This window comes from Microtus oregoni, unplaced genomic scaffold, assembly GCF_018167655.1.
Source record: "Microtus oregoni isolate MIOR12 unplaced genomic scaffold, Mior012 000019F_ref0000042, whole genome shotgun sequence".
Taxonomy (NCBI): Eukaryota; Metazoa; Chordata; class Mammalia; order Rodentia; family Cricetidae; genus Microtus; species Microtus oregoni.
The window spans coordinates 36,048,479-36,062,210 of record NW_024543078.1 but is presented as its reverse complement, the minus strand read 5'-3'; the positions used below and the strand labels follow the sequence as shown (position 1 = coordinate 36,062,210).

The 13,732-nt window shown below is 41.1% G+C and overlaps 1 protein-coding gene and 1 pseudogene across 2 annotated transcripts in view; one reads left to right on the top strand and one right to left on the bottom strand.

Annotated features, from left to right (window-relative positions):
* LOC121459290 (myotubularin-related protein 3) overlaps nt 1-13,255 on the bottom strand; it is a 114,977-nt gene extending 101,722 nt beyond the window's left edge. For both annotated transcript variants that reach the window (XM_041668840.1, XM_041668842.1), the window contains exon 1: nt 13,074-13,255. The gene's annotated coding sequence lies outside the window, so the exon portion shown is untranslated. The remainder of the gene's footprint in view (nt 1-13,073) is intronic.
* Nucleotides 4,378-4,799, top strand: LOC121459272 (annotated as a pseudogene).
* Nucleotides 13,256-13,732: the final 477 nt, after the last annotated feature.

Below are 13,732 nucleotides of genomic sequence, written 5' to 3'. Positions count from 1 at the left end.
GAATACAGAGACATATCAAAGCGAGCCACTCAAATGTTTGAGTAACACAACCTCCCCACATACACAAATAAAAAATTTGAGGGGAAAAAAGACAAGTAAGCAATACAGAGAGAAGATTACTGTGTATGCCAGTGTCCAAAACTGTCCTGCAAAACTTCCTGATAATTTTCTTGAGTAGAATTTATGCAAAGCACATTTAAATTTGTATAACCCTGAAGACAGAAAAGTCATATTAACTTTCTCATTTCAGGCAAGAATATCACTGAAGTGAGGGAAGTCTATGCCCCTGTACCTTTTAAGAGAATACTATTAATTTTAAAGGGGGAAAAAAAAGAAAAATAAAAGCAATCCTTAGAGACAGTAAAATAAAATAAATACTGAGCCAGGCATGGTGGTACACACCTTGATCTCTGAGTAAGCAGCCAGTGTGGTCTACAAAGCAAGTCCAGGACAGCCAAGACTACATAGAAAAATCCTACCTCAAAAAACAAAAATAAAGCAGGGCGGTGGTGGCGCACGCCTTTAATCCCAGCACTTGAGAGGCAGAGGCAGGTGGATCTCTGTGAGTTCGAGACCAGCTTGGTTTACAAGAGCTAGTTCCAGGACAGGCTCCAAAGCTACAGAGAAACCCTGTCTCGAAAAACCAAAAAATAAAAATAAAATAAAAGTAAAAATACTGAGATGGGCAGATATATGGATGGATGAATGAACTGACACATGGACAGGCAGGAAGAAAGAAACCAATTCCAGAGAACAAATTGAGACATCATCTCCTTATTCTGAATACAGTAATAAATCATTAATGTTTTGGGTATAAATGAAAAAATGCAGATAAATATTTGCATGTACTGTTCTCTTTAGACACTAAATTTTTCCTATAAATTTTAAAAACTAGTGTCAGGCATGGTAGCATATACCTTTAATCCCAACACTCAAGAAACAAAGGGCAGATGGATCTCTTTAAGTTTGATGCCAACCTGGTCTATAGAGTGAATTCCAGGACCACCAGGACTGTCACACAGAAAAACCCTGTCTCAAAAAACCAGAAATAAATAAATCATATATAACTAGTATTTTATGTGTATATGCCTAGTACTATAAAACTAGTATTTTATGTGTATATGCCTAGTACTATAAAACTAGTATTTTATGTGTATATTTTATGTGTACACAGTACATCTGTGTACCACATATGACTGATGCTCTTAGAGTCCTGTTAGATCTCCTGAAACTAGTTACAGATGATAGCATATCCTCTTAACCACCGAGCCATCTCTCCAACCCCAGTAAAGTTTGTTTCTTTGTTGTTCTGGTTTTTGGTTTTTTGGTTGTTGTTGCTGTTGTTGTTTTGGTTGGTTGGTTTTGGTTTTGGGGGGTGTTGTTGTTTTTCGAGACAGAGTTTTGCTGTAGCTTTGGAGCCTGTCCTGGAACTAGCAACTAGCTCTTAAAACCAGGCTGGCCTCAAACTCACAGAGATCCGCCTGCCTCTGCCTCCCAAGTGTTGGGATTAAAGGCTTGCACCACAACAACCCAGCTCATGTAAACAGTTTATTCTCACTTATTCTTTTTTTTTAACTTTTTAACTTTTTATTTTGAAGCAATTACTCTCACAGAAGTTGCAAAAATAGCACAAAATGTCCCTTGTACCTTTTTCCCAGCTTTCCCAATGGCAACACCTATACATGGTGGCACAAACTGTCTTCAAAGTTCCAGAATTTCCTTCCTTTTCTTTTTTCTTTTTGTTTGTTCTTATTGAGCTATATATTTTTCTCCTTTCTCCTCCCTTCCTCCCCTTCTAGTGAATTTTTCTAGAAATGAAATTTGCTAAACAACTGACACTATTCTAAGAAATTACTAGTCTTTTCAGATTCTGTATTAAAGCTACAAAATGTCTAGAATCCAGATATGTTCATCCTGAGGCTCACACGTGTCCCAGACAGTTTCGAGTATTCCAAAACATTTATAGATGTTGGAATGGTTTGGTATTGTGTTCACATATGTGGAGGCCAGAGGTCAGCATCAGATGTCTTCCTCAATTACTCTCCATGTTATCTCCTGAGACTGACCCTCTCACTGACCCCAGAACCCAATGATTCCACTAGACTTGCTGGCCAGTAAGGTCCTTTGCCTTGCTCAGCACTGGGATGACAGACGCATACCACACCTAGATTTTATTTGAGTGATAGGGACCCAAAAGTCAGGCTTGTGTAAGTTCTATCGAGCACTCTTCCAACTGGCCCATCTCCTCAGTGTCAGGCACTTTACTCTTTTAACCATGAAACAATACACATGTGGGCATACATACAAGAGTACACGTAAGGAGTTTTCTGGCACCTTTATCTGTAGTTAACAAAACCTGAAAATAACACAAATAAGCTAAAGGATAAATAAACTATGGCATATTCATACAATAAAATACTATTATACAATAAAAACTGATTACTGATAACCAGAACACAAATGACTATCAAATTACACTATATTAAGTATAATAGGCCTATAACCTCTGCCCTTCAGAGGCAGAATCTGCAAGTTCAAGGCCAGCCTAGTACATAGAGCAAGTTTCACGACAGTCAGGACTACATATAGCGAGACATCATCTCAAAAAATAAAAAAAGGTTACATGCCACAAGGTTCTATTTATATAGAATTCTAAAATAGTCAAATGCCATACAGACAAAACAAGTAGCCAGACCAGATTAACTACATAAAGGAACATAAAAAAATTGTTTAAGATAATGAAACAAACTATTCTTTCTTGATCATAATGGTTTTTACACAATTATGTGTCTCAAACTCAACACTGCTGTATATAAAGTATATCTTAGTAAACGTTTTGTTGTTGTCGTTGTTTTTGATTTTTTGAGATGGCTTTGGAGTCTGTCCTGGAACTAGCTCTTGTAGACCAGGCTGGCCTCGAACTCACAGAGATCCACCTGCCTCTACCTCCCAAGTGCTGGGATTAAAAACGTGCACCACCGCTGGCCGGCTTAGTAATAAGTTTTCTGCTTACTTGTCATGGCCAAAGCTGTTGGCTTAATCCCTAGCACCAAATAAAAGGGGAAACGCATGCTCTCTTGCTCGGCAATACAGCCTAGTAGCAGTAGTACTGTAACCCCGAAATAGCAAGTATGCATAGCATGAATAAGGCCATGAGTAAGGCCCTGTAATCCAAGCTACTCACGAGGATGAAGCAAAATTGCTTGAGCCTACGAATTCAAAGACCAACCTGGAACATGTCTCTAATCCCAGAGAGGTGGAGGCAGGAAGATTAGAAATTCAAGATCATTCTCTGCCACACTGAGAGAGCTCTAGGCCAAACCTGAGTTACATGAGACTCTTTATCTCAAAGATGGATGGATGGAATGGATGGGATGTAGATGGCTTTAAGCACATACTACATTTAAAGGAGAGAGAACAAAGCTTTCAATTGAAGTGTAGCAGCTCACACAAAAGTGCTCATAGCCAAAGCCCAGTGTGGTGTCACCTGCCTTGAATCCCAGCACTTGACAGGCAGAGCCCTGAGTTCAAGGTCAGCCTGGTCTGAGTGTCAGGATAGCCAAGGCTACACAGAGAAAACTTGTCTCAAAAAAACAAAAAGTGACACACAAGTATCACTCAATGATTCTTAAAAACTCAACACAGTCATAACATCAACAACTCAGATCTTAACTCAGAATATTTCCAGCACACCTCTCTTTTGTCCTCAAAGCCAAAGATGATTGTTCTGACTTCTGGTCCATCTTTCAATTCTGTCTGACTGATTCTTCTTGTTTGTCTGTTACTATTGTTTGCTTTTTGTTTTTAATTAATTTATTTTATGTATATGTTAAGTGTTTTACCTGTGTATATATGTACCACATGCATGCCTAGTGTCCATGGAGGGCAGAAGACAGCATCAGATCACCTGGAACTGGAGTTTTATGGATGGTTAGGAAAGACCACAGGGGAGTTGGGAACTGAATCAGGGTCTTCAACAAGAGCAACAAGTGCTCTAAAATGCTGAGCCAGTGTTCCAGCCCTCTATTTCTTAAACTTTACAGTAATGTAGTCACACAAGTATGTTCTTTCATATATGCTTTAATTATCCTTCTTGCAAGGAAAATATATTCAAGTCAGATGTAATAAAAAAAAGTCCTATCAACACTATCAAAAATCATATTCATCAAATCCCCCCAGGAGGCAGGCAGATCTCTGACTTCAAGGCCAGTGATTTGGGGGAGGGAGGGAGAGAGAACACAACACAAACTTAAACTATAAATCATTCTCAAAGTAAACTTCTCAAACATAAAATTTGAAGTATCATTGTATTTAAAGGTAAATACTGGACAGTGTGACTAAATGACCCTGCTTGATGATATCAATAGAACCTTCACTATGGGTTTCGTTGGTGGTGTAATCTTCCAGCTATTAAAGGCTTTCAAAATGCATCTGATGAAAATCAACACCAATTCAGAGGTAATATCAATTCTGGGAGGATCCAAGTACCTCTGATTGAAGGTAAGCTTTGCAGAGTGTAGGGGACTGTCTTCCACCATCAACTGCTACCTGATACAGCTTCAGGGCAAAGAAGACCCCTGGAACTCCATCATCAGTGGTGTGCTGGCTGCACCAAGTGGACTACTGACCATGGTGGGCTCCACAATATTGGGAAACATTCTGTTGGCCCTCATCAAGGGTGTCACAATATTACTTGGCAGTTCCACAATGCACCCCTATTCCTGGAAGACCCCAGTCAACTAACCCCTAAAGAAGGAGCACCAGTTTCAGGTTATCCCAACTACCAGCAATACCTCTGAGGAAGCCAGTGCCTGCCCCCACCACCATGGGAGCTACTCCACAGTTCGTTCCCAGATGAGCTAACTCCAAAGGAAGACTGGCTCCCACATAGCCCTTTGACAATCCAGGGAGGGCCTCTCAGACTCCACTCCCTTTCCAATTAACATACTTCTATTTATTCTTGCAGGCCCAAAGTATACCAACTTCAAATTTCTCTTGCCTACATTCAACTAATCAACAGATGTATACTTCCTATAAGGGTCTAATTGGCCAGCCATTTGCCACAGTCTCACTCCAGCTGCTGTTTCTGAGTATAGTACAGAATAACTGTTGCCAATCTCTCCACAGCCTCACTCAGGCACATTACTACCCAACACCTCTCCCTGAAGTTGCCTTTCATTTCAAAAACCTAAAAGGACTCAATACAGATAGTAAAAGAAAATTTCAACATTCTAATAATTTGAATCTAACAATTTATGGAATATATTTTGCAAGCTTATCTTTGCCTCCACTATCTTCTATTTTGTGCTAGTAGAACTACAACTCAGACTATCTGCTTGCCTCTGCCTCCCGAGAACTGGGACTAAAGGTATGTGCCACCACCACCGCCTGGCATGAGCCATGTGCTTCTAATCCTAACACTTAAGGGGTATAGGCAGGAGAATCTCAAGTACAAGGCCAGCCTGGGCTTCAGAGATCCAGTCTCAAAATAAAAAGCAATAAACAGGCTGGGGATACATCTCAGGGGCAGAGTGCTTGCCAAGATGAATAAGGCTCTGTGTTCAATTCCCAGGCCAAAAACTAAGAGGAGGAGGAGTCATCACTATCACAATCCAACAAAGCGTTTTTAAAATGGTATAGACCAGGCCCTTCCAAACAGAGAGAGTTAAAACAACAGGTTACTTGTGGTACTTTGCAAGCAAAGGAAGGCAAAAGCATATTACTTCACTCAGTCTCCAAAAGCTGAACTCTAAAAAGAACAAGGATGTATTACAACAAAACTGTTTTCCACAAACCATTTCACACTGTTTATACTGGTTCCTGTCATACAATTTGTCTTTTTTTAATTCAATTAGTCAACAATCACAAAAAGTATAAAGTTGATGATTTAGGTGTATATTACCCTTATTATATTACAAATAAACTCTCTCTGGACGCATTAATCCCATCACTCAAGAGACAGACACAGGGAGATCTTTGTGAGTTCAAGGCCAGCCTGGTCTACAAAGCAAGTTCCAGGACAGCCAAGACTGTTACACAGACAAACCCTGTGTCGAAAAGGAAAAAAAAGAAAGAAAAAAAGAAACAAAACAAGACTCTCAATTGCATGGGGCACTTTATAAATCAACTAAACAGAACTATTTGTAAAACTGGAGAAACGCTCACTGAGAGGCAGTAGCAGGTAAATCTCTCTCTGTGAGTTTGAGCCCAGACTGGGCTACACAACAGTTCTTCCAGTCTAGTCAGTCACGTGGTGAAACCTGATCTCAAAAAAAGAGAAAAAAACAATATTCCATCTTAGAAATCTTAAACACTGACAGCCAAAGCAAAACACAGCAAACCTCAAGAGGAACTCAAAGATGCTCCACTGGGTGAAAGAAAAAGGGATTTAAGCTTCATCTCTAACTCTCATCCTTGTTCATATTGTGTCCTACATTTCATAAAACACAAACAAACATATAGTTTATAAATTAAACACCAAGGTATTGAAGATTAATGTTCAAATTTTCCACTGATGGGACAAGCAACCAAAAAGCCAAAGGCCTAAAAGTATTGCTTGCGATTGAACTCATGTTTACCCCTCCACAGAGTTTAACTATAGAGGTTTAAGTCTTGGTGCTGAAAAAAAGAACAGGGAAACTAATCCTCTTTAATCTCACAATTATAAGATATAGATGGCAAATTGCCATATGAAAATAGGTTCCAACATGTTGATGGAAATTAAGACATCCATGCTATCAATATGATAGCTTCATTATATCCAAATTTTAAAACACCTCCATTTTAAGGGATGGAGGTTCTAAGCATTGTTCAAGGCTCATTATTCAACAGCCAGGAAAGAAACAAAAACAAGAAACACACCCTTTGACCTGATAAGCAAACTTAAAAGAATAAAAAAATAGCATAAATGCAGAAAATGTCCAGACAAGTTCATCACAGAACTGTTTTAAAAAATTAAGGCAATGTAAATTAACAAAAAACTGCTATAAACTCTGATTAAAGAATACTAAATCTCCATTATAAAAATATAAATTTCACATGGAAAGCTTTTCTTGTAAGTATTCCAATAGAAAATGCATAATCAAAGAGTTATAATTCAAGTTGGACAGACCATCTCTACTTTTATGTATTCTCCTGGAATGGTTCAACTGGTTTGTCATTGGGTTGGTTGCCTGGGTTTGGTTGTGTGTTTTGTTTGTTTACTTTTTCAGACAGAATCTCTTGTAGCCCAAACTGGCTTTAAATTCACTATGGGGATAAGGTTAGCCTTAAACCAATCCTCTTGCATCCACCTCTCTCCCAAGCACTGAGATTACATATGTGCACCACCACACCCAGCATCTTGTGATTTTTTTTTACAATTTACATATACTATAAAACTCATAATCAGAAGTAATTTCATTTTAAAAGAAACTATATGAGGAGAAGAAAGCTGAGGAGAGGAGGGTGGAGAGGAAAAGAAAAGGTAAAAAGAAGGAAGGAAAATAACATCTATTCCATCCTATGTGAAATCCAAATTTAACAATATATGTGTGTGTTTATACATAATATATATACATATACATATACATGACATGAAAACATGAAATCAAACAAGGTGGGAGCAAGAAGTCCACCATAAGAAGAGCGGAAGCAAATGCAAAGGGTAAATGAATTTACATGAAAAGTACAATGTTATACATGAATGAAACTATAACACTAAGAAGACAAGACATTTTTAAACAACTTAGGGTCAGTAAGATGGTTCAGCAGATAAAGAGGCCTGCTGTCACCAAGAGTGACAACTTTAGTTGACTCCTTGGGACAAAACAAACAAGGTAGAGCGAAGTGACTTCCACAAGTTGTCCTCTGACACTTAAGATGCCTACCTACATCCATACCTGCACATGAACACACACATACCCACATACTAAATAAAAATATAGTAAAAAAAAAATGTTAAACCTAAAAAGAAAGTTACAAGGCTAGGGAGATAGTTCAATAGGTAAAGTGCTTGTCACACAGTTATGAGAACTCAAGTTCAATCCCCAGAAACCCCCTAAAACTCTGTGTGTTGGTGCCCCATGTTTATAATCCCAGCACTGGTGAGGAAGCATGAATAGGCAGATATTTAGAGCTGGAAGGTCAGCCAGTTGGTCAGCTTAGACAAATTCAAATACACAGTACCAGGGCCCAATGAGAGACTGTCTCAAAATACAAGATGGGCAGTTCTCAAAGACTGATACCCAAAGTTAACGTCTAGCCTCTGCTCTAAGACACATGTACACACATATATACCTGCACATATCTATGCAGCCCTGGCTGGCCTAGAACTCTACATGTACATCAGGCTGCCCTCAAACTCAAAGATCCTCATGCCTCTGCCTCTGCTTCCAGAGTGCTGGGATTAAAGGTGTACATCCACACCCAATATAGATTTAGATGATGATGATGATAACAGTAATAAACATAGTCCTCAAACCAACAGTTTTACCATTAGCATTGTACTAACTTATCTTTTTAATACTTTTTTAAATAACCACACTGATTGCATTAACCTGTAATATGTCACTCAACATTTAGAAAACACAGTTTTGGGGCTGAAGAAATTGCAGAGAACTTGGGTTTGGTGCCCAGAAACCACATGAAGGCTCATAACCATCTTCAACTCTCCAGGGGATCTGCTTTCTCTTTAACCTCCACAGGCTCTAGTACATACATGGTATACACACATACACATAAAATAAAATAAAAATTTTAAAAAGGAACAAAAACACATCTAAAACTATACACAGAACATGCTAAGCTCTTTGCTCCATCCATTTTCCACCACAGGCTCCAAAATAAGAAAAAAGATCAAATATAGTAAGTCTATTCTACATAATCCTTATCGGCATCTGAATTGACAGGCTTTACTCCAGTTCCAGTAGCAAGGCCCAACCAGGGCTCATACTGCAAGATGAGATCCACTATTAACAGATACAAGTATTGCAAGGTTTCTCCACTTCTGTTGCCTTTTCAATGGCATTAGGAAATTCTGCATTTAAAAACATGCATCTGGTTTACCAATGCTCACAAGCCAACTCTGTTTATTGAGGCGGGGCAGTGAGACAAGGTTTCTCTGTATGGCCCTGGCTGTCCTGTAACTAGCTATGTAGATGAGGCTGTCCTCGAACTCACAGATATCCGCCTGCCTCTGCCTCCCAAGTGCTGGGATTAAAGTAGACAAACCAACTCTTTCATGAAAATCTTTTTAAAAAGAATTCTAGGGGCTGGAGAGATGACTCAAAGGTTAAGAGCACTGGCTGTTCTTTCAGGATCCAGATTCAATTCCCAGCACCCACATGGTGGCTCACAGCTATCTGTGTAATTCCAGTTCCAAGGGATACAATACCCTTACATAGACATACATGCAGGCAAAATACTAATGCACATAAAAGTAAATTATTTTTTAAAAAATTCTAATGCAATGGGATTCTAACATCATTACATTTTTAGGTTGTTTTTCATATACACCATTCCAGTTGATCTTCCCTCACAACAGATGAAATAAGTAGACACTGTTCTTCCTCTAAAAATGAGGGAATGTTACATGGCTTCCCAGAAAAAAAGAGCGGGGGTTAATGAGTAACACTAGGTAGAATCAAAACTTACTGTTCTATCCACTATCATGATAAAACAATTTTCATTTGTAGTATAGAATACAATTATGAACTTAGAAGTACAAATACAGTATAAAAATAAAAATGAAAGCATCAGTATCAAAATCACAAAATTAATATTAAAAATAGCAATGACATGTTAATAATTCTAGTAGTTGTCTTGAATTACTAGGAAACCTAGTTCAATCCAATATGGAAGTGACCTCAAACTTAATTCTAAATCAATGTTTCACTGATTATGAAATTACATAGAAATTCACCATAGAAGCATGGGAAATAGCAAATCTGACAAGCTGAGTTCCATCCCCAGAACCCACATGATGAATGGAGAGAATAAACTCCTACAAGCTGTCCTCTGACCTACACATGTGTACCATGGCATGCATGCACCCACATTCATACGCACAAATAAATAAATACAATTTCTAAAACTTAAAAATGAATTCACCATTTAAAATTACAGAACCGGGTAATATGTTAAAAAAAAAAAAAAAACAGCCACACAGATTGCAAACTTCTCCAAAACATTCTCAGTATGGCTTCATACCAAATTACGAAGTTCCCTCAGTGAAACCCAACTTGATTTCAACATTAAGAGTATTACAACAGCATAAGTATGTTGTTTCTGCATATTTGCAACATGCACTCAAGTTCCAGAGCACTTTTAGGAAATGTATAAAATCCACAAGCTAAAAGCAAAACTCAAGACAGAATATTGTTTCTGGGATTTTAGGGCAAGGGTTTTGTTTACTTTTTAAACTTTTGTGTGTGCATGTGTAGTCATGTGAGCCACTGCGCATATGTGGAGGCCAGAAGAAAACTTGGAATTGTTCTTTCCTTCCACCACATGGGTCCAGGGGATCAAACTCAGGTTGGCGGGCCTGGCAGTAGGTGTCTTTACCCAGCGAGCCATCTCTCAGCATCAGGCCTAGCAGTAGGTGTCTTTACCCAGCGAGCCATCTCTCAGAGTCTTACTATTAAGCCCTGGCTAATGTGGCACTTATTTATATGGCCTGGCAATTTTCGCCTGAGTTGTTGTTTCTTTTAAATAAAAGATGCACTTTCCTATATATAAAAGTAATTTAAAATGTGTAAAATTAGCCTAAATATGAGCTCTAAATTATCTAGATAAGGAAACTCAAGTCCAGAGAAGTAATATCCCAACAACAATTAATGATGCAATGAAATCACAATCCATGATCAATGCAGAATTTCCCACCAGTGTGTATACTACCTCTAAATTCAATACAATGTGTTAGCACCTAAAGTTTTGGCGGGTTGTTTTTTTTTTTTTTTTTTGTGGGAGGGTGGGGTCTGCAGCTTTGAAACCTGTCCTGGAACTTGCTCTGTAGACCAAGTTGATCTCGAGCTCAAAGAAATCCGCCTGTCTCTCTACCTGAGTACTGGGATTAAAGGTGTGCGCCACCACCGTCCAGCTACCACCACCGTCCAGCTACCACCACCGTCCAGCTACCACCACCGTCCAGCTACCACCACCGTCCAGCTACCACCACCGTCCAGCTACCACCACCGTCCAGCTAACACCTAAAATTTTAAATACATTAAGACTCAAAAACAGTTCACAGTCTACAGAAAACAGAATCTCTTAAGGAAAAGTCAAAGTTGCAAAGACTGAAAACTCCCTCTTCAATGTAAGACATCACATAATTTTAATAACCGATTTTTCTCATATCAATACTATTCATTTGCTTAAAGAAATAATCTGGAAAGAAAATTCTGCTGAGAACTGGGCTAAGTAGTGGGGACATCAGGAAACAAAAGGCTTCTGATCTTTACTGAAACCAGGTGTACCTCTCTAAAACTACTTCTCTGTAGTATGACAGGATGCGGACCCTATGCAACAGTAACAACACCTTCTTTCACCTCTTCCAAAACTGCAACAATCCTCAACACACCCCTCTGAAGTATGAATACATCCCTTGACAACTCAGAATTCCACTTTACCACACGAAGTATTAACCAGGACTCTAAGCAGGTTTTTAAACTGACTTTACCACACCTCACAGCCTGAGGCAAATCTCAAGAACTTTTCACAATCCACTGTACACCTTCCAGGTTCACAACCCTGGTCTCAAATGACTGTAACACACCCTCCTAGCCTCCACTTTACTAGAAACCTGAGTCAGATGGTTCAGGAGTAACTACAATGTTGGTATGTTAGAAAGCGCCTTCAGGACCCCTCTCTGCGGGCAGAAAATCGACTTCACGCCTCACTTCCCCTCCTTTCCTCTAGGCTCTGCCGTCCAATGCCTCTCTGGACATACCCTCAGTTAGCAGCCAACTTGATAAACTGTGTTCTAACGCCTTATGAACAAAATAACTATGCGGCTCACAACGCTCAGGGTTACCTAAATGTAAAAATGGTAGATGTCTTCATAGGCAATCAATCCAACCTTCCAGAAGATTCCACACTTAGCCTAATAATATACTGCACAACATTTACCCAAAACGGTGTCACCCTGCAAACTCTTATATTCGCTCAAGCCATCGAAAAGAAGTCTTTCTTCGGCCACCAACTCATTTGGCCTCCAAGTAAAAGCACAAGAGGGTGGGTCTTTTTGGATAATCACCTTCTATATAACTCAATCATAACCTCTGACGGGTCACTGTTCTCATGGTGAGAAACAAAGTTGGACCTCCACTACAAGAACATATGCACTTTTTAATACAAAAGGCTACACATCAAAAAAAAAAAAAACCAAGTGGGTGTCAAGATAGTAGGAAAAGTAGACTGTAAACTTCAGTCTGAAGACGACTGAACATCAAGATCTAACTCCCAAGTGAGATGGACAGCCTCCAGAGTGCCAACGCTACCCCCTAACTGTGAAACAAGTTTTCAGACCCCAACCAACAAAATCATGTTGGGTCCCGAAATGCAATATGTCCAGCACAATTTCAACCCAAGAAATAACATTCATATTTTGCAGCGCCATTTGACTAGTGTTCCCTGAACTCCTTCACGCACCCCTGAACTTTCATTCCCCTTCGAGCACTCCCAGGTCAGGAGGATGCCCTGCTGCAGTCAGGCTGAGGCCCGCACCGCTTGCCCGAAGGTTCCAACAGCACGACCTCCAGCCTCTCCCTCCGGCGCAGCCAGGGCCTCGGGCCACACACTCACCTCCCGGGGGCCCGGAAGCATTTTCCAGGGCGCTCTAGGGGTAGCGCCCCACATTCTGAGTGCTACCGGCCGCCAGGTTCAGGATGGCCGCCGAGCTCGGCAACCCCGCCTCCCCCGCGTCGCCCGGTCGGGCCTCTGCGATCCACTCCGCCAGCTCGCCCGGGCGGCCGAGGCCACCCCAGCCCCCCGCTTGCCACCGCCTCCTCAGCCGGTGACAGCCGCCGCGCCCGGCCGAGGCCCGCCCCTCCTCCAGCACCTCCTCGCCACCGGAGTCGGGGCGGTGGGCTTCTTACCAGGTAGCAGGACATGGCGAGGCCCGCCACCGCACGGCCTCCTCCGCCACCCCACGAGGCTGCCAGCCAGGGCCGGCGTGGGGCAGCGCCTGGGCCGCTGGAGCGTCTCTGCCGGCTACTCCGCTGCCGCCGCTGCCGCCGCCTTCTCACAACCACAACAACATGGCGGCAGCGGCCACACAGAGCGCGCGCCCGAGACAGATCGGAGCTGCTGGCGGGGGCGCGCGCGCACGCTCCGGCGCTGTCGGCCGTCGGGGGCGGATAGAAGTGGGCTGGCTGTCACGGGATGGACGGGGGCGGAGCCTGGCGAGTTGGTCACGCCCCGGAATGTGGGCGGGGCTGCAGGTTGGCAGAAAGTGGCTGCGTTGAAGCAACCGCAGATGAGTGAAAAAAGAATAGAAAAATGGGAACTGACTAGATGAACCGTTACGAATTAAGAAAAAGAAAACCAAAGACTAAAAAGATGTTCAGGAGGCTTCTTTTACTAGCTTAGTAACTCAAGACAGCACCTTAGCTTACTCTACTCTCTATTAGAACAGTAGTGATATTATTTCCCCAGCAGGTATAGGCAATATAAAACTAATTTAATACGGTGCATGTAAATATAGTGTGCTACAGGTTATGCTCAGAATACAAGTTCAAACTGCCTCAATCTCAGC